We start from the raw sequence: 11,783 nt of genomic DNA, 5'->3' as shown, positions 1-11,783 counted from the left end.
GCAGTGATGCCTTAGCAACAAAGGTGGAACCCATAAAGGGCAGCTCGGCTGTGGGCCCAGTGAAGTGTCAGAGTGGTGGAGGCCTAAGCAGAAGGAAGCCAGAGAAGAAATGGTAAGAAAATGGGCGCCATATGTGGTACTCATCAGAAACCATGTGGGACTCTCAACAGTAAATACAGGACCTTTTCCAGAAGTAAAGGTCTTGCAATTACAGATGAGAGGAAAACCAAAGAAATATGTGTTGTTACGGCTAATGTCATGCCATTTCAACCAGGACTTACGTTGCCTAGGGAAACATAATAATTACTATTATTATTTACCAGATAATAGCAATCTGTATAAGAAAATGCCTTTCATTTCTTACTTATCATTGCCTAGCCTAATCCCCTGCAAAAATAAATTTATGACTACTTCATTATATCAGGTTTTCCTAAAATTAGAATATAAAAGATATTACATTAAGGCCTCACTAATGGCACATCAGATTCACTATCAAAGGATGACTAGTGAATTAAGCGAAAGTCCAAAGACGCTGGAATGTCCCAGAAGCACTCAGACGTCTATGTGTATCATCTATAAATGTATCTAAAAATTCCTCTAGAATTGATAATATTTTCCATCTGCAACATCTCCTTCGGGGGGTAAATGTCATATGCTACTACCCTTTGGGTAAACAGCGTATCTCTTCCTGAGCCTGTCTGTCTAAAACTCTAAAGAGTGTTATTTATCATCAAGTGTGTCTTTCCACAAGGCATACTGGGTATCCACATTTGCTAATCATTCACAGTATGCCCTAAGCTGCAGTAAAACCTGGATCAGTTTCTCCTGTTCAGCCGTAGTGAGTTACAGCTGATGTGGTACTTCCTTCTTACTGATGTTGCTGACAACAATGCACATTGACCTCTATTATTAAAAAAACAACAACAACAAATAAAATTTTGTACTCTAACCATATTCCCTGCAGATTCAGAGAACACATCGAATTATTTATCTCCTTATCATGAAAGTATTTGTCTGTCCCAAGTAGAACCTCTGCCAGTGAAATCTCATCTGTATCGTTCTTGACTAGACATCAGGATTCACTCAAGTTTGCGGTCACTCTTTTCAGAAAGTTCAGATTGAAAAATAAATAAATAAATCATAAATTTGAAGTTTAGAGGATTGTTTTTGTTTTTAGGGTCTAAGGGGAGCTTTCAAATAATTACATAAACAAAAGATATTTTTAAACATTTTCTATGTCTTTTCTTTTTTTTAGCTGAGAAAAGTCCTAATTATTCACTCCCATTTAACACGTCTTTGCAAAAATATCCGAACTAATTTCTTGCAATAAACACAGTTAAACTCATTGTTCTTCTCAGATTTTTTTCTCTTGCTAAAAATTTTCTTAAATGTGGAACAATATTATTGTCCTCAACTATAACACGATCTATTTCTCTGGTGTCTTTTAAGCTGTTTATCATTTGCTTCTCTATTTCAGATGGAATTAATCTTCTAAAAACAGATTGCGCTCTAAGATGTTTTACAGCTAAAAGCTCCATCAAGACTTTTTCACAACTTGTTAATGGAACAAAAAGCAACCAGGTAACTGCATTCCAGGTGCTGTAATAAATGCTTACCACTGCATTCACTGAAGCCATCAGTGTTGTTTCACAGACATCTAGGAAGCCTTTTTGTTTCATAAATCATTGAAATATTCAGGACCTTTTGTATGAGCCAGAGATATTCCCAGCGTGTTTAGCATCAATAACAATGAAAACTGGCGTGACAACATCTTAAGCAATCTAAAATATTGTATGGGGAGTTCCCGCCTGCCTTTCATTGTAGGGCTACTGAAAATAAATTCATTTCATCATCCCTCAACCAACACACACACACACACGCACACTACCAACACACACTAATTGCCACCAGTTAGGCAATTTATTACTTTTAGGGCTAACTTCTGCCTTTTTCTTTGACAGAGATACTATAACTAGATTTAATGGATAATGAAAATTTAAAATTTCAATTGACTTATACCCAGTGGATCTAAAACACAAATTAATTGAACATACTATGCATTATGTGTGAATTCAATTCCGAATATTTTACAATGGAAGATCCTGCTCAGTGACAGCTTCTTATTGGCAAAATAGATAAGTTCCTATCAAAAGATATGAACTTGGCCTTAGTGAGACTCATTTCTCTACTTCAAGTTGATCAGGCCAAGACTCTTGAAATCATCCATAAGTTCTTTCTTTCACACCAACAGCCCTAGCTAATTTAATATAACCAGAATCCATTGACTCCCTATCTCAACAGCCACCATCTGATCCTAGAGTCTTCAAGTTGGTCTCCCAGCTTTCCCCTTTATTCCCCTATAAACTATCCTATACCCAAAGCCAGAATGTTCCTTTAAAAATATAAGTCAGGGCCAGGTGCAGTGGCTCACACCTACAATCCCAGTACTCTGGGAGGCCAAGTTGGGTGAACTGCTTGAGGTCAGGAATTTGAGGCCAGCCTGATCAACATGGTAAAACCCCATCTTTACTAAAAATACAAAATTTTGCGCAGCATGGGCAGCGGGCACCTGTAATCCCAGCTACTCAGGAAGCTGGGGCAGGGGAATGACTTGAACCTGGGAGGCAGAGGTTGCAGTGAGCTAAGATCACCCCACTGTACTCCAACCTCAGTGACAAAAAGAGAGACTCCATCAAAAAAAAAAAAAAAAAAAGTCATATCATGTCACTCTTCTGCTTCACCCTCTCCGGTGGCTTCCACCTCACTATGAATAAAAAGCCAAAGACCTTATCATGGCCCAGAAAGCCCTTCATGGGCTAGGTCCCCATTGCCTTTCTGACCTCATCTTCTACCACCCTTTCCCTCATTAATTTCAATCTAGCCACACTGGCTTCCTTTCTGCTCCTCAAATACTCTATGCTCCCACCTCCCATTCTTTCCTCACGCTCTTTGCACTTGAGATACCCTCTACCGAGAATGAATTTCTGCCAGATATCCGTTTGGTTGGCCTTCTTACTCACTTCAGAACTCTGCTCAAGTAGCAACTCATCGAGAAGTCTGATCACTATATAAAAAAGAGCTTATATACCAGATCCAATTTATGTGCCTCCTCAGATTCACTCTGTCCTACCTGTTCCCAGACATCAGTCATTTGCCCTACTTCCCAGATGGAGTAGCCCCACCAAATGCAATTAAAGCTCTGCAATTCTTGTGATCAGACCCCTGGTTGACACCGTCATCTGCTCATCTCTTAGCTCTGCTGGCTGAGTCAGCTTTCCCCATGCAGAGTCAGCCCTCTGTAGCTCCTGAGTCCAGGTCCAAACCAACTTGGCCCATGAAGGTTCTGGCCTTCCCAATAGTTTCCCAGAGAGACCAAATAGCACCAACCAGAAGTGGAACATCATGTTAGGGAAGCTTTGATCAGTAAGAAACAAAAGATGGGAAGACAGCAACATAAATTGCCCTTCTTTCCTCCCTCCAGCAGACAGTTTTAAAGCACAAAGGTCCATACAGCCTCTGGAAATGTCCTTAGTGACCAAGCAGTCAACTATTCCTTCCGGGGCTGTGACCAGTTCCAAAATGTTCCATCTTTTATTTGTTTCTCTGATTCCCTGTTTTATGTTCCCTTTTCCCCTACTTTTGCTGCCGTAGAATCACATCTCCTAAAATTTTTAGGATGCAAGGTGTATCTCAGGCTCTGTGTTTTAGGGAATCTAAGATATGCTTACACACACACACTCAAGCTATACTCCTGATCCTGCTTTATTTCTCTTCTCTGTTTATCACTGATCTTTGTGTCTATTGCCACCAGTAGAATGTAAACTCCATGAGAGCAGAGACTATTTCTTTTGCTCACTGCTGTTTTCCAATGCCTATAACAGTGACTCGCATATAGTGGGCATTTAATAAATATGGGTTTAGGGTCAGGCACAGTGGCTCACACCAGTTATCCCAGCACCTTGAGAAACAGAGGCAGGGGGCTTACTTGAGAAGTTTGAGACCAGCCTGAGAAACATAGCAAGACCTCATCTCTACAAAAAAAAATTTATTTTAACTAGTTGGGCAGGGTTGCATGCACCCGTAGTCTTAGTTACTCAGGAGGCTGAGATGGGAGAATCACTTGAGCCTGGGAGTTCAAGGTTGTAGTGAGCTATGATCACGTGATTGCACTCTAGCCTTGGTGACAGAGGGAGACCCTGTCTCTAAATATATGTGTGTGTGTGTGTGTGTGTGTGTGTGTGTGTGTGTGTTTAGACAATGAATAAATGAGAATTTTGTTTGCAAGTGTGGAATTATGCACCATTTTACATTCAAAAAAACAGAAACTTAAGGAGTTCAGGTTTTTATTCATGACCTAGTTTTTTATGTCAATGTTTCTACATGGAATATTTCCTGATATTCTCACTCTCCTAAATTTCACCAAACTTCATTGGTTATCTCTCAACTCAAAGTTCAACTCCTCTTAAAACCCACTTTCCCTAATTAGGCTCCGTAGTGACATAAGTATTTCCTTCCATAACAGTCATTTTTTTCAGTCCCCCTAGATAGTGCACATACACCCTTACGAGTACAGGTTATGCATTTTACCCATTCTCACAGAACTGCATAATATCCTAAAACAGATTCAGAAGGTCTTTAGCCCTTTCTCTACCACACACCTCCTCAGAGATATACACAAGGCTGTTCCCTCCCACATCCAAATGCCTCCTGCTAATCCTGACATTAATAATAACTACTAATTTCTGAGCACATAAAATATGCTAGGCAATGTGGTAGGCATTTAATCCTCACAAAAACCCCGAAAAGTATAAAATATCTTAAAACTCATTCATATTAAAGTGTTTGGGTCTTACTATATTCTCCTCTGAGTTATTAGGCTGGATGAAGCTGACCTAGGCAACAGAAATGAATCAGTCTGGCACAGCTTTATTCATCAAGGAGCAAGTGATTCCATGGGAAAAGCAAGCCTACCTCCTTCCTCATACTCCTCAGTTTACAGTCCTGCCCAAATCATTGATCCATGGCTTTGTAACTTTCCTGGAATGGCTTCATGAGAATACATCCTGTCTCTTAATGTAATTTAAAGCTCCCTGAGATCAGACATGTATTTTATCTCTTGGTTGTTTCTGGAAAACTGTATTGTTTACTGAATCTATTTACTACCCAATCTATTTACTACCTCTAGTGTAAACTCTTGATCAAACACACTATAAGATAAAATCAGTAATAAGAAATTGGCCTTAAAAATTCAAAATTATCTAGAAGACCATTTAAAATATGGATTTACATATATTTTCATTGACAGTTTCATCCTATGTGTATATTGCATCTTGACATACTGGTGTTAATGATTATGGTATGCGTATACAGAACTATGCTTTAAAATAATGGTAATGATAACATGAACCAATCACAATTAACAAGCTACTTCAAAAATAAGAAAAATGAGAAATAATATACTCTAAAACATAGAAACAAGCTTCTGCAATTTTTTCAAAGGTGTTTAAATTAAGTAAAACTCAACCCTTTACTTTAAAAGCTGTCATTAAACATGTAAAGTTTCCTTTTTTTTTTTTTTTCCCAGACAAAGTCTCGCTCTTGTCCCCCAGGCTGAAGTGCAATGGCACGATCTCGGCTCACTGCAACCTCCACCTCCCAGGTTCAAGCAATTCTCCTCCCTCGGCCTCCCGAGTAGCTGGGATTACAGGTGCCTGCCGCTACGCCCGGCTAATTTTTGTATTTTTTTAAGTAGAGACAGGGTTTCACCATGTTGGCCAGGCTGGTCTCAAACTCCTGACCTCAGGTGATCCCCCCGCCTCGGTCTCCCAAAGTCCTGGGATTACAGACATGAGCCACCGCGTCCAACTGTAAAGTTTCCTTTTAACAGTGAAAATCAAAAGGCTACATATTATTATGAAATTCTAATTTTTTGCTTTGGTGAATGTTAAAATAATACATGCAAAATAATTTGGTACAAACTGAAATGGACACCTATGTCAACAAATATAGGATTTTTTTAACCAGTTTAAAATCTTTCAAACAAGGAAGTTCAGTGGAATTTGAATCCATTTTCATAACATTTATAGAAACCATTCCTGAGATTTTATTTTTAATCAAGAATTTGGACAAATTCTAAGTTTGTTATGTAATTTGAATGGGTCCAAATATTTCTTTTTTACCAAGTCTCAGCATATGATTTTCGCTAGGTTGTGTTTCAATAATGAAATATATGAAGAACTGTACTTTTTTCAAACCGCCAAAGGTAAAATATGCAGATAAGATGTATTCCCAGGAGTAAATAACTTCTTTAACAGTAAAGCTGTGTAAGTAACAGAGCGACTCCTTTGACCAAAATTTTGAAAGGATTTGGCTAAGTTTCCTGAGACAGATCACATGTGACATCCTGCTATATACAGGCAAGCATTTGCAGTTGAGGAATTGGAGCCAGAAGTGCACAAAATATTGCAAGATGTCATCAATTTAGTTAATTTTATTTTTTAAAAAACTTTAAAAGATAGTCAACTTAATTGTTTAGAATAAATTGAGAGGGGAGTAACACTCAATTTATATTTACTTATGGAAGTATTTTCTATGGCACAGAGGTTTGCTTGTGGCAAAGTATTAAAAATTAGAACCAAAAACATATATTTACAAAATAGACAAGTGTTCCAAATATGCTAACTTGTCTGTGATGGCAAGGGGGCTATCCATAGCATGCATGCTATGCTACCTCTCAAGCATTTTTTTAATATTAATAAACATGGTGGAGCAACTGGCTTGAGCGATTGGAAACAAGACGCAGGACCCCAACGCAGACGCTGAGTGGAATGACATCTTACCCAAAAAGGGTATGTTGCCCCCCAAGGAAAGTCTGAAACAATTGGAAAAGGAGGTGGAAGAGGAGCAGTGCTTCCTCTAGCAGTCAGTGGTGACAACATATAAAGATAGGACTTTGAGAGAGCTGGAGGATCGTGAAGATGAGTTTAATGAGAAGGATGAACGTGCTATTGAAAGGTAAAGACGGCAGAGACTGGCTGAGTGGAAAGCATCTAAACTGAAGAATAAATTTGGAGAGGTTTTGGAAATCTCAGGGAAGGATTATATTCAAGAAGTTACCAAAGCTGGTGAGGGCTTGTGGGCCATTTTGTCCCTTTACAAACAAGGAATTCCCCTCAGTGCCCTGATAAACCAGCACCTCAATGGAGTTGCCAGGAAGTTTCCTGATGTCAAATTTATCAAAGCCATTCAACAACCTGCATATCCAATTATCCTGATAGGAATCTGCCCACGGGATTTGTTTTCCTGGAAGGAGGTATCAAGGCTCGGTTTATAGGTCCTCTGGTGTCTGATGGCATGAACCTGATGAGAGATGAGTTGGAGTGGAAACTGTCTAAATCTGGAGCAATGAAGCTGGACCTGGAGGAAAACCCTAAGAAGCCGATTGAAGACATGTTGCTGTCCTCAGTGCGGCGCTCTGTCCCCATGAGGAGGGACAGCGATTCTGAGGGTGACTGAGGCTGCAGCTGCTATCACATGCTGAACTTTCTTGTAACAAATTGTCTGGATTTTTTAAAAAAGGAAAAAGCAAGAATGACTCCTTCTGGTTTTTAGCTTTTTATAAATTATGTTTCAAATCTTTACATTTTAGAAATAATCATTGCTGGAACTGTTACATTTTTTGGAACTCTTTTTTTAATTATAGTATTTCCTCTAAAAATTTAAAAACAGCTATTGGTATGGCAAAAAAAAAAAAAAAAAAAAAAAACCTATCCCTTCAAGGTGGAAGTTAATGTTTCAATAGTGAATTAGAAAGAATTGTTATGTGATTTGGATGCAAAAACAAGGTAAGTGCAATCATCATCAATTTTTTTTAAATCTCCTATCAGTACCCTCTAAAATTTTGGAAACAAGATTTTTAAACCAGTTTAAAATTATTTTAAACAAAAAAATTTAAATGGAATTTGAACCCACTTTGATAACAATAAAGCAACGATAATATTGCCTAATTGTCTGTGAGAACTACTGATTGACATCAAAGAAGATGGAAATCTACTAGCCAAATTTTAACATAAGCATTTTCAAAATTGGTGAATGGGAATTAGTTAAAACAGCCAGTAAGAAAATTCTTCCATTTGTATTTATATGTCTTTGTGAGACATGTTTTTTAGTTGTGAAACCCATTACAACAAAGTGCTGAAAAACTAAATTGAGAAACACATTTGAATGTATGACAAATTTTTTAACAAAAGTTTGTAAAATAGTGATGCATACTCAAATATAATTATAATTTTAGTGATAGCAAAAACTTTTGTACCATTAATAATTTAAATAAAAATAAAACAATGATTATCATTAGTGCAGCCTTTTTTTGTTTGTTTTTTTGTTTTGTTTTGTTTTGAGAATGAGTGTCACTCTGTCACCAGGCTGGAGTGCAGTGGCACAATCTCGGCTCACTGCAATCTCCACCTCCCGGGTTCAAGCAATTCTCATGCCTCAGCCTCCCAAGTAGCTGGGACTACACCCGGCTAATTTTTGTGTTTTCAGGAGAGACGAGGTTTCACCATGTTGGCCAGGATGGTCTCGAGCTCTTGACCTCATGATCCGCCCACCTCGGCCTCCCAAAGTGCTGGGATTACAGGCATGAGCCACCATGCCCTGCCAGCTCAGGCTTTAAGGTTGTAATTGGTATAGGCTTTATGGTATACATAATAGATATTGACTTGGTAGTTTGTCTATAACTTACAAATGAGTAAAAATACATATAGTGAAGATATACAGTCAAAATTCTTTCACTAATGGGACACGCAAACAAAAATTTTGGAAGCAGTGCTATTCGTGATGTATTTTGTGAACCCAAAGCATCAGTGTAACATGTGACATTGCTGGAAATGCAAATTCTGAGGCTCCACCCTAGACCTACTGAATCAGAATCTCTGGGAGAGGGGGACAGGAATATGGGTTTTAACAAGATCTCAAAGTGATTATCTAAGGCATGATACAGATCTAATCAAGACACTCCTCTTTAAAAGCTGCCTGCTGCTTATGAAATTGAAGCAGGCTTCTCACCATATCATTTAAAGGCTCTCCAAATATGGCCAAGCCTCCCTTAATGGCCTGTGTCCATGACTCCTCACCATGTTGGAAGCCTCAGGTATTCTTAGGTGCACACTTCTCTTCTCTCCTCTTCTTCATCTGGAATTTCTCCCCAGTCCAGTTATGTCTGCTTAACCAAAACCTTTACAATGTTCAATGCCTACCTTAAAAGTTACCTATTCTAAGAAAACTTGCATAATCTTAGTGAAAAAAAAAAGACCTACATATTCTTTTCCCCTTATTTCTTTTACAATGCCCATGGCATCTTGTTTGTTCATCTCCCCCGGACTGTATTGCATTTGCGTACTTATCTAATTCCTTCTAAGGACTGTAGGCTCCTAGAGAGAGACTTGCTTAATCTTTCTTTACACCTTAGCTTAGCACGGGCCTGGAAGGCTCTAATTGCTGGATACAGAATTGAAATAAAATTCCACAACTGAGCTCAGCCCACAATGTCTTCTTCTTTTATCACTCTATTGGGGACACTACCTCATCATGAAGAACCTGAATTTCTCGAGAACTTTCCACATATTTGGGTCACTCACTGGCTATCTCTTCCCCTCAGGTTGCATTTCTGAGTTGCACAATCTCTCCTGATCACTTAGTAATGATTGCAATTTAAACACTAGAAAGCAAATGATGATTCAAAAAAAAAAAAAAAAAAGTTTGCCATGTTTGAGGTCTTACCAGTGCCAGATACTGTACGAAGTGCTTTAGATGGTTGTCTCATTCAGTCCTGACAAAACCTCTATTTGACGGACATGTTACCGCTCCCATTTTGCCAGATGAGGAAACTGAGGTGCAGAAAGGGCTACTAGAGTAGCAAGGCCAGGATTGGAATCCAGGCTGGCTGACTACAGAACCTGCAAACTCAACCTCTCCATTACCCTGCTGAGAATAGAAGATGCTACTCCACAGCCATCCTTGTATTAAATCCAATCCCTAGCCCTCTTAACCACATGAAAAAGCACATGCATTAGAGTCAATCTTGATGACAATATAAAAACTATGATTTTACTATGTAAATTCAATTTAAATCTAGATCAAAGAAATCTAAATTACTCTTCATTTGGGCTATAATCTTATATTCCAAAGCTTAAATGCTTATAAGAAAGCTTTATCTAATTTAAGATTACTAGCTCAAATATAAGTACAGACTTAATACTACTTTTCCTCTAAAGTAATCAGTACAAAGAGTTCTATTCTTCCCATAGTAAAATATGTCATAGAACTTGAACTACTAGGCAATCACTATCTTTTCTTTATAAGAAAAAAAAGCTTTTGAAATATGTACCATAACCTCTGAAAAATACAATTATCCTCCCAAAGAAATTAGGCATTTTTTTCTGACAAAAACTATGGGCAATTGATCTATAGTTCTTTTCTTCCTCAAAAAATTATTGTATATTGTGTAATGATCATTATAATTAAAAATTAAGATGGCTTGCAATAATTCCACCATTATTTGATTCAAAATCTTTATAAAATATTGGCATTTTCCAACATTTATTTTTCCTGTCTATGTTCCATTTAAGGCCAAATTTTCAAACCCAGCTGCCAAATTACACATATAATTACTGCATTTGCGCACAAAAATGTGATAATTGCTTACACAATTTCAGAGGCCAGCTTGAGGCTCCTTTCCAAATTTGTTTTACATGTACAGTGCGGTGTATGTAGTTTTATATGAAAATTGGAAAAGTAAAATTCATGGTTTGTCTGGGTGATGTGTGAAAATGGATACAAAATAAAGCCTTTCTATAAATGCCTGGGCCTGTCTTCATATTTTCTCCCAATAGACCTTTATAAAAGTCTTATAGAGAAGCTCAAACTTCAACTAGTGTTGGAGCAATGGCAATGAAAGGGGATGATGCCTGGTATAATGCCTTAAATAGTTCAGATGCCCATTTTGTTGGTCGACATATTGTCATGAGGCATTCTTCTGTCTATAAACTGCTCCCATCAACCTGGGCAAGAAAGATAAAGGTGATATAAGGCCCGCAATCATACAGTCAGCCAAGATGACACCAGCCTCAATAGGGCAGAGTAGTTGAGCACTGGTGGCTGGGGATTTACCCTTCCAACTTTGCCTGACAGTTGATTTTACAGCTTGGCAAGCATGCACTATGGATATAGCTCATAATGGATATTCCTAGTGGAAGCTTTGGTTCAAGAAAAGGCAAAGAAACAAGACCTAGCTAGTCATACAATTAGTGAGATGATCTAAGGTATTTTTGTTTCAAAACAAAATATGTTTTGTTTTGTGGCCAGTTGCACATGAACCACTACCTATCCTCAGAAGATCTACTTTCCAAACTCAAGGATTATGAATCTGATCTCTGACTATTACCAAATATCTGACTACAGAACTGACCAGAAGCAATTAGGTCAGAAGCCTATTAAATACTGAAGGAAGTTCTGTTTGAGAAATCTCCAGCTATTTTCCATAGAGGTTATACTAATCTACATTCCCACCAAGAGTGTAGAAGTATTCCCTTTTCTCAAGTAACTAAAAACAGAACTACCATTTGACTCAGCAACCCCCCTACTGGGCATCTCCCCAAAGGAAGAGAAATTGTTGTATCAAAAAAACACCTTCACTCTTATGTTTATTGTAGCACTATTCACAATAGCAAAGTCATGGAATCAACCTATGTATCCATCAACAGATGATTGGAATTTAAAAAAAA

At 38.0% G+C, this 11,783-nt stretch overlaps 1 pseudogene; it reads left to right on the top strand.

Annotated features, from left to right (window-relative positions):
* Window positions 1–6,781: 6,781 nt before the first annotated feature.
* On the top strand, window positions 6,782–7,705 carry LOC101026395 (annotated as a pseudogene).
* Window positions 7,706–11,783: the final 4,078 nt, after the last annotated feature.

This window comes from Papio anubis, chromosome 2 (genome assembly GCF_008728515.1).
Source record: "Papio anubis isolate 15944 chromosome 2, Panubis1.0, whole genome shotgun sequence".
Taxonomy (NCBI): Eukaryota; Metazoa; Chordata; class Mammalia; order Primates; family Cercopithecidae; genus Papio; species Papio anubis.
This window is presented reverse-complemented; position numbering and strand designations above follow the sequence as displayed.